Genomic DNA, 21068 nt, shown 5'->3' with positions numbered 1-21068 from the left:
GGGCGCCGCTTGACCCGTCAGTTGCTTGGTGTCCGAGGAGGTGGGAAACAAAGAGAGTTGACAATTGTTGTTTGTGTGAATATTATTTCACTCACTCTTAGTAATTATACAATGTTTCTTATTATGTTATCTTGAGTAAATGAACGGTTTATATACAGTAATTTTTTTTTTCACTGGGCCTGTGACCATTTTCCAAGGGGCTCAGGGGGCCTCCAAGGGACCACTACAAGGCTCAGGGACTCTCCCTGGGGCCTAGGGGACCTCTCAGGGGTCCGATGGCCCTCCAAGGGGACCAGGGATGCTGAAAAAGGCCGAGGGGCCCAGTGTTTCTTCCAAAGTCCCAGGGGTCCTTTCAGAAGGCAAGGGGCTCAGGGTCCCTCACAAGGGGCTAGAAGCTTAGGGACCCACCCAGAGGCTCTCCCAGGGGACCTTCTAAGGGCCCTCAGTGGCCCAGAGCCCTTGGCAGGGGCCCTCAGAGGGGTCTAGGTGCCCAGTGGCACTCCAAGGGGCCCTCTTAGGGACCCAGAAACTCTCCCAGGGTTTCAGGTGCCCTCCTAGGGGCTCAGGGGTCCTCCCAGGGGCCCAGAGGCTCTCCCAAGGTCCCTCCCAGGAACCAAGGGGCCCTTGCAGGGGCCAGTGGCTCTTTCAAAGGACCAGAGACCCTCCCAAGGGCCCTGGGGCACTCCCAGGGCCAAGGGGTCCTACTTGGAACTCACTCTGGGCCACAGAGGTCATTTCAGGGTCATAGAGGCCCTCTTAGGGGTACTCACAGGGGTCGTCTTAGGAGCCCAGGGTCTCTCAGGGGTACTCTCAGGGGTCGTCTCGGGAGCCCAGGGGCCCTCTCAATGGGCCAGGGGCCATCCAAGGGGCCCAATGGCTCAGGTGCCCTCCCAAGGGGCAAGGGGCCCACCCAGAGGCCCTCCCAGCGGCCTTTAGAAGGATCCAGGGGCCCAAGAATACTCCCATGGGCCTCGGGCCCCTCCCAGTGTCTCAAGGGCCCGCAGATGCCCAGCGGATCCCCAGGGACCCTATAGGTACCTGGTGTAGGAGCGAGGTGGTGGTGTAAGAGAGAGGTGGTGGTGGTGATGGTGTAGGAGTGAGGTGGTGGTGGAGGAGCGAGGTGTTGGTGTAAGAGAGAGGTGGTGATAGTGGTGTGGTCGACTCAACACGGGGCGCGTCAGGGTGACTCCCTCAACAGATGCCAAGCGCCCTAACTCTCCCTTAAGTATCGCACATTTACATTAGCACTGCACGTTTTTGGTCGTTGCCGCACAAATCAAGTCGAGAGAAAATAGCACAGGCCATGAAATCCCAGGTGGTACAATTACACGGTCGTTAAGTGTCGCCCATGTGCCTTTAAAAGGTCCTCTGGGACTAGACGGGAATTTGGGTGGGCCCCTGAGCCTCTGGCCACTTGGGAGGGCCCCTGAGAGTGCCTCTGGACACCTGCATCCATTTTAGGTCCCCTGAGAGGGCCCCTGAAAGGGCCTCTGGGTACCTGAGCTTCTAAGAGGGCCCTGGGCTGCTAAGAGGGCCCCTGAGTTTTCTGGAATGGTCTCCGGGCCCCTGGCAAGGCCCCTGACTGTACATTGTATAATTACATACTAAATACACTGGTTGTATTATCTACATAATATGTACAGCTGTAGGTATACAAATACTCAGTGTATATACAGTTGTACTTTGTATGTATACTTACACTGCATGTATAATGATAAATAGCAACTGTGTATATGTACATTGTATTCCTATATTGTTTATATTTATTGTTATAGACCTTCTCTATCTATATACATTGTTTATATAGCTACAGTGAGTATATAAACACCGTAAACATCACAGACTAATGTTTATCTATCTACATTAGTCACCCTTCAAAATGGTCAACAACCTAAAATATTTTATAACAACATTAATTAACATTAATCTTCCACTTATATATAATAAATATTTAACATAAAATAACATAAAAATTACGTTATACAGTAGTTAGAATAAACATTTAGTAAGCGGTGGAGAAAATTCTTATTTACATATAAACTCATACGTGTTCCTTTATGCGGAGAGACAATAACTCATTACAGTGTTAATATATAAGTAACTTCTAATAATTTCCTGTTTTGTTTGAATTCTGGATGTCCACTTGGGCACTAAACTCTTCCATCTACAGTATAATAGTGTTTATGTTAGCTAGAGCCTGGTGTATGACCAACACTGTGTATACCATTACTGTGTACACCAACACCGTGTTTACCAACACCGTGTATGCCATTACTGTGTACACCAACACTGTGTATACCATTATTGTGTACACCAACACCGTGTATGCCATTACTGTGTACACCAACACTGTGTATACCATTACTGTGTACACCAACACTGTGTTATGGTATACTAGTTGTGTTCTGACCTCACTAGGGGAAAGGTCACGGCAGGGTTAGCTCCGGAGGGATAATTATCAGATATGGCCAGTGCTATGTGCGGTCTTGGGTATGAGAGTTTGTTGACCAAACTGGAGTGGTCCACTGAAGAATTGGCGAGGGCCAAGTTAGAAATTGAGAGGGCCACGTTGGAGAACTTGAAATTAAGGAAAGAGCTGGCGAAGTTAAAAGGAGAGGCTGGACGAGTAAAGCCAGTGTCTGACGAAAAATCAAGAGAGTGGAAAATTGTGAGTAGTGTGAAGACAAAGCTGGTGGTGAAGAAGCACACGATGGATCCGACAACAACAGCTAAGTGTACCAACCCGTTCAGTCCCTTGATAGACGAATTGGACGTTAGGACAGTCAGGGGCGGGGATGACAAGGAAGGTATAAAAACTTTAATTGTTGGTGACTCACAGGTAAGGTACATGGACAGGGCCTTTTGTGGTAAAAACAAAAATAGGATGAGGGTGTGTTTGCCAGGGAGCTGGGGTGGGGGATATAGTTGACAGGATGGACAATATCTTGTCTGGTAATGAGAACAAACCCATTATCTGCCTCAGTGCAGGAGGCAATGACATTGGCCGGTGTAGGAGAGAGGAACTTCTTGATAAGTTCAAGGCAGCCATAGATCGTATTAGGACTAAGGGAGGGATCCCTATCATATGCGGTGTCCTGCCTAGAAGGGGAGTTGGCAGTGAATGGTTGTCAAGGGCAGTTGGTGTTAACGACCGTCTTGACAGATATTGCAAGTCAATATCAGTCCCATTCATTGACAATTGGGACAACTTCTATGGCAGAAGGGACCTTTATGCTAGGGATGGGGTGCACCTGTCTAGGGATGGAGTAGCAACCCTGGCTGGGGCTCTCGAGGGGGCAGTTCAAAAGATATCGAAGTCTTTAAACTGCTATGAGAACATATGGGCACGGGGGTGGAGGAGACTGCAGTGGGAGTGGGTAAACAAGGCGAAAGATTACAGGGAAATAGTGTTAGGAATGATGACAAAACTAAATTAGACAGGGAGTTTAAAACTAAACGCGGTAAGGGAAGGACTCAGAACACGACTAACTTAAATGTATACTACACGAACAGTAGAAGTATGAGAAACAAAATGGATGATATTAAGGCCTTGGTATGTACCGAAGAAATCGATATAATTGCATTCACTGAAACATGGATCAACCTAGACACACGTGAATTACCAGTCGAATACCAAATTGCGGGTTACAAACTGTTCCATACCGATAGGCAGACCAGGAAAGGAGGCTGAGTAGCAATCTATGTTAGGGATAATCTGAAGTGTGAAATAAATAAGGAAATAAAAACTGAGAGGAATACAGAAACAATTTGGATAGAATTAAGCGACGGTCAGGAAAAATTAATCACAGGACGCCACTATTGGTGGAGAAAGACGAGAAATCGATCCCTCGACAACAACTGCCATGGATCGATTCCAAGGAAGCTAGAGATGAGAGAACAAAGTGAGAGAGAAACCAAAGAGGGAAGTTTAGATAGCAAAGACTTGTGCCATACCCTCAAATGCTTGGAGATGTCGAGGGCCACGACGAAAGTTTCCATAATCCCTAAGAGAGGATGACCAAAGATGGGTGCAATAGGAGAGCAGATCACCAGTAGATCTTGCCTGGCGAAAGCCATACTGGTGATCCGACAAAAGTGAAAGGCGTTCAAGGTGACGGAGAAAATGGGAGTTCAAGATAGTTTACATATGAGTTTATATGTAAATAAGAACTTTCCACCACTTAATAATATGTTTATTCAGTAATGTTTAACGTTATTTTTATTTTATTGTATAAAATGTTGGGCCATTTATTATATATAAGTAGAAGATTAATGTTAATTAATGTTATTATATAAAATATTTTAGGTTGTTGACTACTATAAGGGTGACTAATGTAGATAGATAAACATTAGTCTGTGATGTTTACGGTGTTTATATACTCACTGTAGCTATATAAACAATGTATGTACACAAACAATGTATATAGACAGTAGGTATAAGAATATAGGTATACAATGTACATACATAAACAGAGTTGTTATTTATTATTATACATAAATAATTAAGTTTACATGTTTAGTACAACACTGTACACAATTGTATAGTACATCCTATATACACTGGTTATAGTTGACTCACACACTATGTACAGCTGTAGGTATACAAACAGTTTACATAGTGTATATGTACATTGTATTCCTTATATTGTTTATGCAAGTAAATCACTGTAGGTGCGCGTGATCCAGGTATATGCTGATAACCACAAGGAAAAGAAGAAACACCAAGTTCCCAAGCGCTTTGGTGTAATTCACATCTTCAGGGGTGAGTACGACTAGAGAGAGTAATACAAACCAAGGTGTATATATACAGAGGAGGGTGAGACCAGGTTCACAATGGTCAGGTATTAGGTAATAACCCAACTAATCTTTAAATAGCACACAATTGGTGGTCAGTGACCCGGCCTTCTCACCTGGTTACATATATATTGTTTATATTTATTGTTATAGATCCTTCTCTTATCTATATACATTGTTTATATAGTTGTTAGTGAGAAGAGGGAATATCGTAACATCATTAGTATTCATCGTTATTCCAGTCTGTTATTAAAGTCGTTTACAGTGAAGTCAATAACTCAAAATATATGGGTCAACATTCATTAAATATTACCTTCACTTATATATACAAATATTTAACATATATTAATATGTACCATGTTGAGTACAAATGTTGAATAAACATTTATTACGCGGAGGAGAAAAGTCGTATTTACATATAAAGCCTGCAAGTGTCACTTTATGCGGGAGACAATAACAACTCATTACAGTGTTAATATATACAACTTTGAATACGTTCCATGTTTTGTTTGAATTCTGATGTCCACTTGGGCACTAAACTCTTCCATCTACAGTATAATAGTGTTTATGTTAGCTAAGTAGAGCCTGGTGTATGACCAACACTGTGTATACCATTACTGTGTACACCAACACTGTGTATACCAACACCGTATGCCATTACTGTGTACACCAACACCGTGTATACCATTACTGTGTACACCAACACCGGGTATACCAACACCGTGTATGCCATTACTGTGTATACCATTACTGTGTGTACACCAACACCGTGTATGTGCCATTACTGTGTACACCAACACTCGTGTATACCATTACTGTGTACACCAACACCGTGCATGTTATTACTGTGTACACCAACACCGTAAGTTATGGTATACTAGTACAACTCTTATATCTACTTTAATTACATAAAGACAAACAGTTATAGAGAACGAGTGCCCATCTGACATCCAAAATATATAAATTTACCTACAGTACATTATTCTGTTAATGTTAAGTTGTTAACAATTTACCTGAGTTATTGTAACTCGTCATAAAGGGACACATATGAGTTTATATGTAAATAAGAACTTTCTCCACCACTTAATAAATGTTTATTCGTAAGTAATGTTTAACGTTATTTTTATTTTATTGTATGTTAAATATTTATTATATATAAGTAGAAGATTAATGTTAATTAATGTTATTATAAGATATTTTAGGTTGTTGACCATTGTGAAGGGTGACTAATGTAGATAGATAAACATTAGTCTGTGATGTTTACGGTGTTTATATACTCACTGTAGCTATATAAACAGTGTATGTACACAAACAATGTATATAGACAGTAGGTATGTAAGAATATAGGTATACAATGTACATACATAAACAGAGTTGTTATTTATTATTATACATAAATAATTAAGTTTACATGTTTAGTACAACACTGTACATTGTATAAGTACATCCTATATACACTGGTTATATTACCTACACACTATGTACAGCTGTAGGTATACAAACAGTTTACATAGTGTATATGTACATTGTATTCTTATATTGCTTATGCAAGTAAATCACTGCAGGTGCGCGTGATCCAGGTATATGCTGATAACCACAAGGAAAGAAGAAAACACCAAGTTCCCAAGCGCTTTGGTGTAATTCACATCTTCAGGGGTGAGTACAGACTAGAGAGAGAAATACAAACCAAGGTGTATATATACAGAGGAGGGTGAGACCAGGTCCACAATGGTCAGGTATTAGGTAATAACCCAACTAATCTTTAAATAGCACACAACGGTTGGTGGTCAGGTGACCCGGCCTTCTCACCTGGTTACATATATTGTTTATATTTATTGTTATAGAGCTTCTCTATCTATATACATTGTTTATATAGCTACAGTGAGTATATAAACACCGTAAACATCACAGACTAATGTTTATCTATCTACATTAGTCACCCTTACCAGTGGTCAACAACCCAAAATATTTTATAACAACATTAATTAACCTTAATATTCCACTTATATATAATAAATATTTATCATATATTAATATAAAAATAATGTTAAACATTCTTTAAAAATATACATTTATTAAGCGGTGAAAAAAGTTATTTTTTACATATAAACTCATACTTGTTACTTTATGCCGAGTTACAATAACTCATTACATTGTTAATATATACGTTCTTTTTTATTATTTCCTGTTTGGATTTTATTTTGGATGTCCACTTGGGCACTAAACTCTGCCATCTACACTACATTAGTCTTTATGTTAGCTAGATTCTGGTGTGTGACCAAGACTGTGTTCTGACCTCACGGCAGGGTTTAGCTCCTGAGGGATAATTATCAAATATGGCCAGTGCTATGTGTGGTCTGGTGTGGGCGAGTTTGTTGGCCAAGCTGGAGAGGGCCACGTTGGAGAACATGAAATTAAAGGAAGAGATGGCGAGGATGAAGGAAGAGGCAGGACAAGGAAAGCCAGTGCCTGACGAAAACTCAAGTGAGTGGAAGGTTGTGAGAAGAGGGAAGACCAAACTGATGATGAAAAAACACACCAAGGATACGTCAACAACGACAACAACAGCTAAGTGTACCAACTCGTTCAGCCCCTTGATAGACGAATTGGACGTTAGTACACTCAGGGACAAGGCTGACAAGGAAGGTATAAAAACTTTAAATGTTGGTGACTCACAGGTAAGGTACTTGGACAGGGCTTTTCGTAGTAAAAACAAAAATAGGATGAGGGTGTGTTTGCCAGGGGCTGGGGTGGGGGATATAGTTGAGAGGATGGACAATATCTTGTCTGGTAATGAGAACAAACCCATTATCTGCCTCAGTGCAGGAGGCAATGACATTGGCCGGTGTAGGAGAGAGGAACTTCTTGATAAGTTCAAGGCAGCCATAGATCGTATTAGGACTAAGGGAGGGATCCCTATCATATGCCGTGTCCTGCCTAGAAGGAGAGTTGGCAGTGAATGGTCGTCAAGGGCAGTTGGTGTCAACGACCATCTTGACAGATATTGCAAGTCAATATCAGTCCCATTCATTGACAACTGGGACAACTTCTACGGCAGAAGGGATCTTTATGCTAGGGATGGGGTGCACCTGTCTCGGGATGGGGTGGCAACCCTGGCTGGGTCTCTAGAGGGGGGGGGGGCAGTTCAAAAGATATCGAAGGGTTTAAACTACTAGGGGAACATATGGGCACGAGGATGGAGGAGACTGCAGTGGGAGGGGGTAAACAAAGTAAAGGTTTACAGGGAAATAGTGTTAGGAATGATGACAAAGCTAAATTTTACAGTGAGTTAAGACCTAAACGCAGTAAAGGGAGGACTCAGAACACAACTAACCTAAATGTCTACTATGCAAACAGTAGAAGTATGAGAAACAAAATGGATGATATTAGGGCCTTGGTATGTACCGAAAAAATCGATATAATAGCATTCACTGAAACATGGATCAACCTAGACTCACATGAGTTACCTTTCGAATACCAAATTGAGGATTACAAATTGTTCCATACCGATAGGCAAACCAGGAAAGGAGGCGGAGTAGCAATCTATGTCATGGATAATCTGAAGTGTGAAATAAATAAGGAAATATAAACTGAGCGGAATACAGAAACAATTTGAATAGAATTAATCGACGGTAGGGAAAAATTAATCATAGGAGTAATATATAGACCTCCCAATCTTGATAGCGTCAATGAGCGACTTATCTGGGATGAAATGCGCAGGGCTTCCATACACAACAAAGTCTGTATAGTAGGCGACTTTAACCTTGGCCAAATAGATTGGACTGACCTTACGGGTAACTCGGTATCAGAGGATTTCCTCAAAACGATCCAGGACTGTTTCCTAAGTCAACATATAACCGAACCCACCCGGGGTAATAATATAGTCGATTTAGTTCTGCTGAACAGAGAAAACTTCATTAGCAATGTCGAGGTAGGGAACGAACTTGCAAACAGCGATCACAAAGAAATTAGATTCCAGTTAGATTTTCAGGTCAGACGTAAGGAAAATTCCATTAAAGTCCCATTTCAGAAGGGCAAACTTTGATAGTTTAAAGAGGCAGCTGAGAGAGGGGGTGTCACGCTTGGACGTGAACCTGACAGATGACACCGACCTGATAACGAGATCTGAGATTGCTGAGTTCCACGACAATTTAAATAACGAGTTACTTAATGCACAAAGGCAGAACATACCATACAAAAAACTCAGATCAGCCAACAATGACCCTAAATGGATGAATAATTATTTAAAGAACATTATTTGCCAAAGGAAGGCTATAGGTAGAAGGATAAATCATGGCGAAATTTACCTCCTGGAGTATTATAAGGTATTGGTTGGTAGGGTTAAGACCGAGATAAGAAAAGCAAAGAAAAATAATGAACTGAAGATAGCAAGGGAGGCGAAGGCAAACCCCCAAAGGATTCTACCAAATGTATCAAACTAAAACACGAGATAAGATTGGACCAATACGTTTAGATACCGGCGAGCTAACTGATAACGACGGAGAAATGAGCAATAATCTGAATAAATATTTTTCAACAGTTTTCACCACCGAAAATTTAAACATGATACCCGAGGCACCGACTCTTTTCAGGGATAATGAAGAAAACAAATTAAGCGAGATAGTAGTGACTAGTAACGATGTTAATAAGCAAATAGACAAACTGAAGCCTAATAAGTCACCAAGTCCGGATGAGTTATTTGCCAGAGTATTAAAGGAATGTAAGGAAGAGCTTAGTATGCCCTTAGCAAAGTTGTTTAACATGTCATTAAAAACAGGAGTAGTACCAGAATCCTGGAGGATAACGAATGTAATACTGATTTTCAAGAAGGGGGATAGATCACTATCCTCTATCTACCGCCCAATCAGTCTAACATCAATAGTAGGCAAATTACTAGAATCAATCATTTCAAACTTTATTCGAAACCACCTGGAGAAGCACAAATTGATCAATGATTCCCAACATGGCTTCACAAGTGGGCGTTCATGTCTAACTAATCTATTAACATTCTTTTCATCAGTTTTCGAACCGGTGGACGAGGGGCACAATTATGATGTGGTATATCTCGACTTTAGCAAAGCCTTCGACAGAGTCCCCCACGAAAGACTAATTAGAAAGGTAGAAGCGCATGGCATCAAAGGTAATATCCTTAAATGGATTAGGGCGTGGTTACAGGACAGGAAACAGCGTGTGAGCATTAACGGCACTAAGTCCCTTTGGAGCAACGTCACTAGTGGAGTTCCCCAAGGCTTAGTACTAGGACCATTATTATTTATTATATACATAAACGACATAGATATCGGCATAGACAGTAACTTAAGCAAATTTGCTGATGACACTAAAATAGGCCGTGTTATTAAATCTGACGAGGACTCCGCAAAACTACAGGAAGATCTAAACAAATTTTTCGAATGGTCGGAAAAATGACAAATGAAATTCAATGTGGACAAATGTAAAGTACTCAGTATAGGAGATGTAAACAGGGAAACCAGTTACCAGATGAACAACGATGCCTTTGTAGAATCCGACTGCGAGAGAGATTTAGGAGTAATGATAAGTAGGAATCTTAAGCCAAGTAAACATTGTGTTTTTGCTTGTAACAAGGCTAATAAAGTACTTCGGTTCATACAAAGGCGTGTTTGTTACAAGACTAGCGAGGTCATCCTAAAATTATATCTACAGCTTGTGAGACCTCACCTGCATTACGCAGTTCAGTTCTGGTCACCGTATTACAGAATTGATATAGAATCCTTTGAAAGAATCCAGAAGAGAATGACAAGACTAATCCCGGGCATCAGTAACCTTGAGTACAGAGACAGGTTAAAGTATCTTAATTTGCACTCCCTCGAGAGATGTAGAGTGAGGGGCGACATGATAGAGGTGTATAAATGAAAGTCAGGGTTAAACAAAGGGGACATTACAAAGGTACTCAAACTATCCAACCAGGAGCGAACTCGTAACAAGGGTTTTAAATTAGACAAATTTAGATTTAGGCGTGAAATAGGTAAACACTGGTTTGGAAACAGAGTAGTGGATGAATGGAACAAGTTACCAAATATCATCATTAACTCGAATACGCTGAATTGCTTCAAACATAGGTTGGATGCTTATATGAGCAATAAGGGTTGGGTGTAAACGGGCTCTGCCCAGTATGGGTCAATAGGCCCGCTGCAGTTTCCTCCATTCTTATGTTCTTATACCATTACTGTGTACACCAACACCGTGTATACCATTACTGTGTACACCAACACTGTGTATACCATTACTGTGTACACCAACACCGTGTATACCATTACTGTGTTCACCAACACTGTGTACACCAACACTATGTATACCATTACTGTGTACACCAACACTCTGTATACCATTACTGTGCACACCAACACTGTGTACACCAACACTGTGTATACCATTACTGTGTACACCATTACTGTGTACACCAACACCGTGTATACCATTACTGTGTACACCAACACCGTGTATACCATTACTGTGTACACCAACACCGTGTATACCATTACTGTGTACACCAACACCGTGTATACCATTACTGTGTACACCAACACCGTGTTATGGTATACTAGTACAACTCTTTATATCTACTTTAATAACATAAAGACAAACAGTTATAGAGAACGTGTGCCCATCTGGACATCCAAAATTTTTATATTCATGCATACTTTGGTTCACAGTTAGTTTGTTAACAACTTACCTGAGTTATTGTAACTCGTCATAAAGAAACACATGTGAGCTTATATGTAAAATAGAATCTTTTTCACCACTTGATAAATGGTTTTTGTAAGAAATGTTTAATATTATTTTTATTTCATTTTATGGTAAAGACTTTTTATATATAAGTGGAGATAAATGTTAATTAATGTTATTATAAAATATTTTAGGTTGTTGACCATTGTGAACGGTGACTAATGTAGATAGATAAACATTAGTCTGTGATGTTTACGGTGTTTATATACTCACTGTAGCTATATAAACAGTGTATGTACACAAACAATGTATATAGACAGTAGGTATGTAAGAATATAGGTATACAATGTACATACATAAACAGAGTTGTTAATTATTATTATACATAAATAATTAAGTTTACATGTTTAGTACAACACTGTACATTGTACAAGTACATCCTATATACACTGGTTATATTACCTACATACTATGTACAGCTGTAGGTATACAAACAGTTTACATAGTGTATATGCGGGCCACGTATACCTATATTGCTTATATATTTATTGTTTTAGACCTTCTTTATCTATATACATTGTTTATATAGCTACAGTGAGTATATAAACACTGTAAACATCACAGACTAATGTTTATCTATCTACATTAGTCACCCTTACCAGTGGTCAACAACCCAAAAAATATTTTATAACAACATTAATTAACATTAATTTTCCTTAATTTATATATAATAAATATTTAACATAAAAAGAACATAAAAATAAAATTAAACAATTCTTAAGAATAAACATTTATTAACGGTAAAAAGTTCTTATTTACATATATAAACTCATAAGTATACTTTATGATGAGTTACAATAAATCAGGTAAATTAAGCTAACAAAAATAACGTGCTGAACAAATCAATGCATGATTTGAAATTTTGGATGTCCAGATGGACAATAACTCTCATTACATTGTTAATATATAAGCAACTCTCTACTCACCTCCCTGTTTAGCTTGAATTCTGATGTCCACTCTGGGCACTAAACCTTCCCATCTACAGTATAATAGTGTTTATGTTAGCTAGAGCCTGGTGTATGACCAACACCGTGTATACCATTACTGTGTACACCAACACCGTGTATACCAACACCGTGTATGCCATTACTGTGTACACCAACACTGTGTACACCATTACTGTGTACACCATTGCTGTGTACACCAACACCGTGTATACCATTACTGTGTACACCAACACCGTGTATACCATTACTGTGTACACCAACACCGTGTATACCAACACCGTGTATGCCATTACTGTGTACACCAACACTGCGTACACCATTACTGTGTACACCATTGCTGTGTACACCAACACCGTGTATACCATTACTGTGTACACCAACACCGTGTATACCATTACTGTGTACACCAACACCGTGTATACCAACACCGTGTATGCCATTACTGTGTACACCAACACTGCGTACACCATTACTGTGTACACCAACACTGTGTACACCAACACCGTGTATACCATTACTGTGTACACCAACACTGTGTTATGGTATACTAGTACAACTCTTTATATCTACTTTAATAACATAAAGACAAACAGTTATAGAGAACGTGAGTGCCCATCTGGACATCGAAAATTATAGTTGGATACAAGAAGAGCCACCCCAGATATGAGAGCAGTACTCCAAGTTAGGACGAATGAATCCCTTATATACTTGGAGCAACTGCTCAGGAGTGAAGTAGCTACGGCATCTGTACAGCATTCCCAACTTTCGGGAGGCAGCTTTAGTTATACTAAGGATGTGTGATTTCCAGGACATATTGGAGGAAATGGTGAGGCCTAACATATTTATTTCAGAATTTGGGGGGATGATAGCGTCCTGAAATGTAATTGATGGGAGATCGTCTATTTTACAAAGTGTAATTGGTAAATATTGAGTTTTGTTACTATTGAACTTAACCAAGTTTGTATCTCCCCATTCAGAGATGCTGCACAGATCCGCGTTGATAGAAGTAATGATATCAGTTCTAGAAACAGATCTAGTTTGAGAGTTAGGAGGAAGGGGAAAATGTGAGGAAGAGTGAAGAGTAGAATCATCGGCGGAAGAATGGATAGAATTAGTTGTAGTGTGAAGTAAATCATTGATGAAAAGAAGGAAGAGAGTTGGTGAAAGAACAGAACCCTGTGGGACGCCACTACTGGTAGAGAGCGAGAGAGAAATCGATCCCTCGACAACAACTGCCATGGATCGGTTCTCAAGGAAGCTAGAGATGAGAGAACAAAGTGGGGGAGAGAAACCAAAGAGGGAAGTTTAGATAGCAAAGACTTGTGCCTTACCCTCTCAAATGCTTTGGAGATGTCGAGGCCATATTTATTATATATAAGTGGAATATTAATGTTAATTAATGTTATTATAAAATATTTTGGGTTGTTGACCACTGGTAAGGGTGACTAATGTAGATAGATAAACATTAGTCTGTGATGTTTACGGTGTTTATATACTCACTGTAGCTATATAAACAGTGTATGTACACAAACAATGTATATAGACAGTAGGTATGTAAGAATATAGGTATACAATGTACATACATAAACAGAGTTGTTATTTATTATTATACATAAATAATTAAGTTTACATGTTTAGTACAACACTGTACATTGTATAAGTACATCCTATATACACTGGTTATATTACCTACACACTATGTACAGCTGTAGGTATACAAACAGTTTACATAGTGTATATGTACATTGTATTCTTATATTGCTTATGCAAGTAAATCACTGCAGGTGCGCGTGATCCAGGTATATGCTGATAACCACAAGGAAAGAAGAAAACACCAAGTTCCCAAGCGCTTTGGTGTAATTCACATCTTCAGGGGTGAGTACAGACTAGAGAGAGAAATACAAACCAAGGTGTATATATACAGAGGAGGGTGAGACCAGGTCCACAATGGTCAGGTATTAGGTAATAACCCAACTAATCTTTAAATAGCACACAACGGTTGGTGGTCAGGTGACCCGGCCTTCTCACCTGGTTACATATATTGTTTATATTTATTGTTATAGAGCTTCTCTATCTATATACATTGTTTATATAGCTACAGTGAGTATATAAACACCGTAAACATCACAGACTAATGTTTATCTATCTACATTAGTCACCCTTACCAGTGGTCAACAACCCAAAATATTTTATAACAACATTAATTAACCTTAATATTCCACTTATATATAATAAATATTTATCATATATTAATATAAAAATAATGTTAAACATTCTTTAAAAATATACATTTATTAAGCGGTGAAAAAAGTTATTTTTTACATATAAACTCATACTTGTTACTTTATGCCGAGTTACAATAACTCATTACATTGTTAATATATACGTTCTTTTTTATTATTTCCTGTTTGGATTTTATTTTGGATGTCCACTTGGGCACTAAACTCTGCCATCTACACTACATTAGTCTTTATGTTAGCTAGATTCTGGTGTGTGACCAAGACTGTGTTCTGACCTCACGGCAGGGTTTAGCTCCTGAGGGATAATTATCAAATATGGCCAGTGCTATGTGTGGTCTGGTGTGGGCGAGTTTGTTGGCCAAGCTGGAGAGGGCCACGTTGGAGAACATGAAATTAAAGGAAGAGATGGCGAGGATGAAGGAAGAGGCAGGACAAGGAAAGCCAGTGCCTGACGAAAACTCAAGTGAGTGGAAGGTTGTGAGAAGAGGGAAGACCAAACTGATGATGAAAAAACACACCAAGGATACGTCAACAACGACAACAACAGCTAAGTGTACCAACTCGTTCAGCCCCTTGATAGACGAATTGGACGTTAGTACACTCAGGGACAAGGCTGACAAGGAAGGTATAAAAACTTTAAATGTTGGTGACTCACAGGTAAGGTACTTGGACAGGGCTTTTCGTAGTAAAAACAAAAATAGGATGAGGGTGTGTTTGCCAGGGGCTGGGGTGGGGGATATAGTTGAGAGGATGGACAATATCTTGTCTGGTAATGAGAACAAACCCATTATCTGCCTCAGTGCAGGAGGCAATGACATTGGCCGGTGTAGGAGAGAGGAACTTCTTGATAAGTTCAAGGCAGCCATAGATCGTATTAGGACTAAGGGAGGGATCCCTATCATATGCCGTGTCCTGCCTAGAAGGAGAGTTGGCAGTGAATGGTCGTCAAGGGCAGTTGGTGTCAACGACCATCTTGACAGATATTGCAAGTCAATATCAGTCCCATTCATTGACAACTGGGACAACTTCTACGGCAGAAGGGATCTTTATGCTAGGGATGGGGTGCACCTGTCTCGGGATGGGGTGGCAACCCTGGCTGGGTCTCTAGAGGGGGGGGGGGCAGTTCAAAAGATATCGAAGGGTTTAAACTACTAGGGGAACATATGGGCACGAGGATGGAGGAGACTGCAGTGGGAGGGGGTAAACAAAGTAAAGGTTTACAGGGAAATAGTGTTAGGAATGATGACAAAGCTAAATTTTACAGTGAGTTAAGACCTAAACGCAGTAAAGGGAGGACTCAGAACACAACTAACCTAAATGTCTACTATGCAAACAGTAGAAGTATGAGAAACAAAATGGATGATATTAGGGCCTTGGTATGTACCGAAAAAATCGATATAATAGCATTCACTGAAACATGGATCAACCTAGACTCACATGAGTTACCTTTCGAATACCAAATTGAGGATTACAAATTGTTCCATACCGATAGGCAAACCAGGAAAGGAGGCGGAGTAGCAATCTATGTCATGGATAATCTGAAGTGTGAAATAAATAAGGAAATATAAACTGAGCGGAATACAGAAACAATTTGAATAGAATTAATCGACGGTAGGGAAAAATTAATCATAGGAGTAATATATAGACCTCCCAATCTTGATAGCGTCAATGAGCGACTTATCTGGGATGAAATGCGCAGGGCTTCCATACACAACAAAGTCTGTATAGTAGGCGACTTTAACCTTGGCCAAATAGATTGGACTGACCTTACGGGTAACTCGGTATCAGAGGATTTCCTCAAAACGATCCAGGACTGTTTCCTAAGTCAACATATAACCGAACCCACCCGGGGTAATAATATAGTCGATTTAGTTCTGCTGAACAGAGAAAACTTCATTAGCAATGTCGAGGTAGGGAACGAACTTGCAAACAGCGATCACAAAGAAATTAGATTCCAGTTAGATTTTCAGGTCAGACGTAAGGAAAATTCCATTAAAGTCCCATTTCAGAAGGGCAAACTTTGATAGTTTAAAGAGGCAGCTGAGAGAGGGGGTGTCACGCTTGGACGTGAACCTGACAGATGACACCGACCTGATAACGAGATCTGAGATTGCTGAGTTCCACGACAATTTAAATAACGAGTTACTTAATGCACAAAGGCAGAACATACCATACAAAAAACTCAGATCAGCCAACAATGACCCTAAATGGATGAATAATTATTTAAAGAACATTATTTGCCAAAGGAAGGCTATAGGTAGAAGGATAAATCATGGCGAAATTTACCTCCTGGAGTATTATAAGGTATTGGTTGGTAGGGTTAAGACCGAGATAAGAAAAGCAAAGAAAAATAATGAACTGAAGATAGCAAGGGAGGCGAAGGCAAACCCCCAAAGGATTCTACCAAATGTATCAAACTAAAACACGAGATAAGATTGGACCAATACGTTTAGATACCGGCGAGCTAACTGATAACGACGGAGAAATGAGCAATAATCTGAATAAATATTTTTCAACAGTTTTCACCACCGAAAATTTAAACATGATACCCGAGGCACCGACTCTTTTCAGGGATAATGAAGAAAACAAATTAAGCGAGATAGTAGTGACTAGTAACGATGTTAATAAGCAAATAGACAAACTGAAGCCTAATAAGTCACCAAGTCCGGATGAGTTATTTGCCAGAGTATTAAAGGAATGTAAGGAAGAGCTTAGTATGCCCTTAGCAAAGTTGTTTAACATGTCATTAAAAACAGGAGTAGTACCAGAATCCTGGAGGATAACGAATGTAATACTGATTTTCAAGAAGGGGGATAGATCACTATCCTCTATCTACCGCCCAATCAGTCTAACATCAATAGTAGGCAAATTACTAGAATCAATCATTTCAAACTTTATTCGAAACCACCTGGAGAAGCACAAATTGATCAATGATTCCCAACATGGCTTCACAAGTGGGCGTTCATGTCTAACTAATCTATTAACATTCTTTTCATCAGTTTTCGAACCGGTGGACGAGGGGCACAATTATGATGTGGTACCCACCCTGCCTTCACCAGGCGCATCCCCAAAATTTGCCGTTTGCGATAAAGTCGTTGAAGTATTAACGTTAGCCTTTGCCAACGCCTGTGAAGTTCCCGGCCAGCAACAGTACTCATTATTTCACGGCCATAAACGGTATAAAGAGTCTTACATTGCAGCAACCAGTTATTTATTTCAAAATGTTGCCACCCACTATGACCCCAAAACAAACGAATCCAAACTCAAAAACCCTGACGAAACAACACCGTAAGAACCGACCAGCCAGAGATTTGTATAAACACAAGGAAACCCTGACGTGCCTTGCCTTTAAAACAATGCTACCGGTTCAAAAGTTTGTCAACGAAGCAGCCCATCCATACCTGCACAGGAAATCTCACCAAGTCAGTTTTGAAGCGTTCAGTTCTGGTCAACAGATACAGAATTATTATAGAATCCTTTGAAAGAATCCAGAAGAGAATGAGACAAGATTCAATCCCCATCAGTAACCTTGAGTACAGAGGACAGGTTAAAGTATCTTAATTTGCACTCCCTCGAGAGATGTAGAGGAAAAGACATGATAGAGGTGTATAAAATGAAAGTCAGGTTAAAACAAAGGGGACATACAAAAGGTACTCAAACTATCCAACCAGGAGCTAATCCCGTAACAAGGGTTTTGTAAATTAGACAAAATTTTAGATGAAAGTGAAACAGGTAAACACTGGTTTGGAAACAGAGTAGTGTATTGAATGGAAACAAGCCACCAACATCATCATTAACTCGAATACGCTGAATTGCTTCAAACATAGCAAGGTTGATGCTTATATATAATAAGTGTATTGGTAACGTGGGCTCCTGCCCAGTACAAATAATAGGCCCGCTGCAGTTTCCTCCATTCTTATGGGTGTTCTTATACCATTGGCTGTGTATGAATTCAAATACCGTGTATACCATTACCAGTACACCAACACAGTGTATACCATTACTGTGTACACCAACACCTCGTGTATACCATTACTGTGTTCACCAACACTGTGTACACCAACACTATGTATACCATTACTGTGTGTACACCAACACTCTGTATACCATATTACTGTGCACACCAACACTGTGTGTACAATTCAACACTGTGTATACCATTACTGTGTACAATTCAACACTGTGTATACCATTACTGTGTACACCAACACTGTGTATACCATTACAGTGTACACCAACACCGTGTATTCCATTACAGTGTACACCAACACTGTGTATACCATTACAGTGTACACCAACACTGTAAGTTGTAGTATACTAGTACAACTCTTTATATCTACTTTAATAACATAAAGACACAAATAGAGTAGAGAACGTGTGCCCATCTGGACATCCAAAATTTTTATATTCATGCATACTTTGGTTCACAGTTAGTTTGTTAACAACTTACCTGAGTTATTGTAACTCGTCATAAAGAAACACATGTGAGCTTATATGTAAAATTGAATCTTTTTCACCATTTGATAAATGGTTTTTGTAAGAAATGTTTAATATTATTTTTATTTCATTTTATGGTAAAGACTTTTTATATATAAGTGGAAGATAAATGTTAATTAATGTTATTATAAAATATTTTAGGTTGTTGACCATTGTGAACGGTGACTAATGTAGATAGATAAACATTAGTCTGTGATGTTTACGGTGTTTATATACTCACTGTAGCTATATAAACAGTGTATGTACACAAACAATGTATATAGACAGTAGGTATGTAAGAATATAGGTATACAATGTACATACATAAACAGAGTTGTTATTTATTATTATACATAAATAATTAAGTTTACATGTTTAGTACAACACTGTACATTGTATAAGTACATCCTATATACACTGGTTATATTACCTACACACTATGTACAGCTGTAGGTATACAAACAGTTTACATAGTGTATATGTACATTGTATTCTTATATTGCTTATGCAAGTAAATCACTGCAGGTGCGCGTGATCCAGGTATATGCTGATAACCACAAGGAAAGAAGAAAACACCAAGTTCCCAAGCGCTTTGGTGTAATTCACATCTTCAGGGGTGAGTACAGACTAGAGAGAGAAATACAAACCAAGGTGTATATATACAGAGGAGGGTGAGACCAGGTCCACAATGGTCAGGTATTAGGTAATAACCCAACTAATCTTTAAATAGCACACAACGGTTGGTGGTCAGGTGACCCGGCCTTCTCACCTGGTTACATATATTGTTTATATTTATTGTTATAGAGCTTCTCTATCTATATACATTGTTTATATAGCTACAGTGAGTATATAAACACCGTAAACATCACAGACTAATGTTTATCTATCTACATTAGTCACCCTTCACAATGGTCAACAACCTAAAATAATTTATAACAACATTAATTAACATTAATCTTATACTTATATTTAATAAATATTTTAAAGATAATAACATTAAAATAACGTTAAACATTATTTATGAATAAAAATTTATTAAGCGGTAGAAAAGGTTCTTATTTACATATAAACTCATAGGTGTTACTTTATGACGAGTTACAATAACTCAGGTAAATTGTTAACACCTTAACGTTGAACAAATCAATGCATGTAGATATGAAATTTTGGATGTCCAGATGGACAATAACTCATTACAGTGTTAATATATAAGCAACTTCTAATAATTTTCTGTTTAGTTTGAATTCTGGATGTCCACTTGGGCACTAAACTCTTCCATCTACAGTATAATAGTGTTTATGTTAGCTAGAGCCTGGTGTATGACCAACACTGTGTATACCATTACTGTGTACACCAACACCGTGTATACCAACACCGTGTATGCCATTACTGTGTACACCAACACTGTGTATACCATTACTGTGTACACCAACACCGTGTATACCATTACTGTGTACACCAACACCGTGTATACCAACACCGTGTATGCCATTACTGTGTACACCAACACTGTGTATACCATTACTGTGTACACAACACTGTGTATACCATTACTGTGTACACCAACACCGTGTATGCCATTACTGTGTACACCAACACTGTGTATACCATTACTGTGTATACCAACACCGTGTTTACCATTACTGTGACCAACACCGTGTATACCAACACCGTGTATGCCATTACTGTGTACACCAACACCGTGTATACCATTACTGTGTACACCAACACCGTGTATGCCATTACTGTGTACACTAACACCGTGTATACCAACACCGTGTATGCCATTACTGTGTACACCAACACCGTGTATGCCATTACTGTGTACACCAACACTGTGTACACCATT

This window comes from Homarus americanus, unplaced genomic scaffold (assembly GCF_018991925.1).
Source record: "Homarus americanus isolate GMGI-L3 unplaced genomic scaffold, GMGI_Hamer_2.0 scaffold43070, whole genome shotgun sequence".
NCBI classification, from domain to species: Eukaryota; Metazoa; Arthropoda; class Malacostraca; order Decapoda; family Nephropidae; genus Homarus; species Homarus americanus.
The sequence above is the reverse complement of the archived record's forward strand: the minus strand, read 5'-3'. Positions refer to the sequence as shown.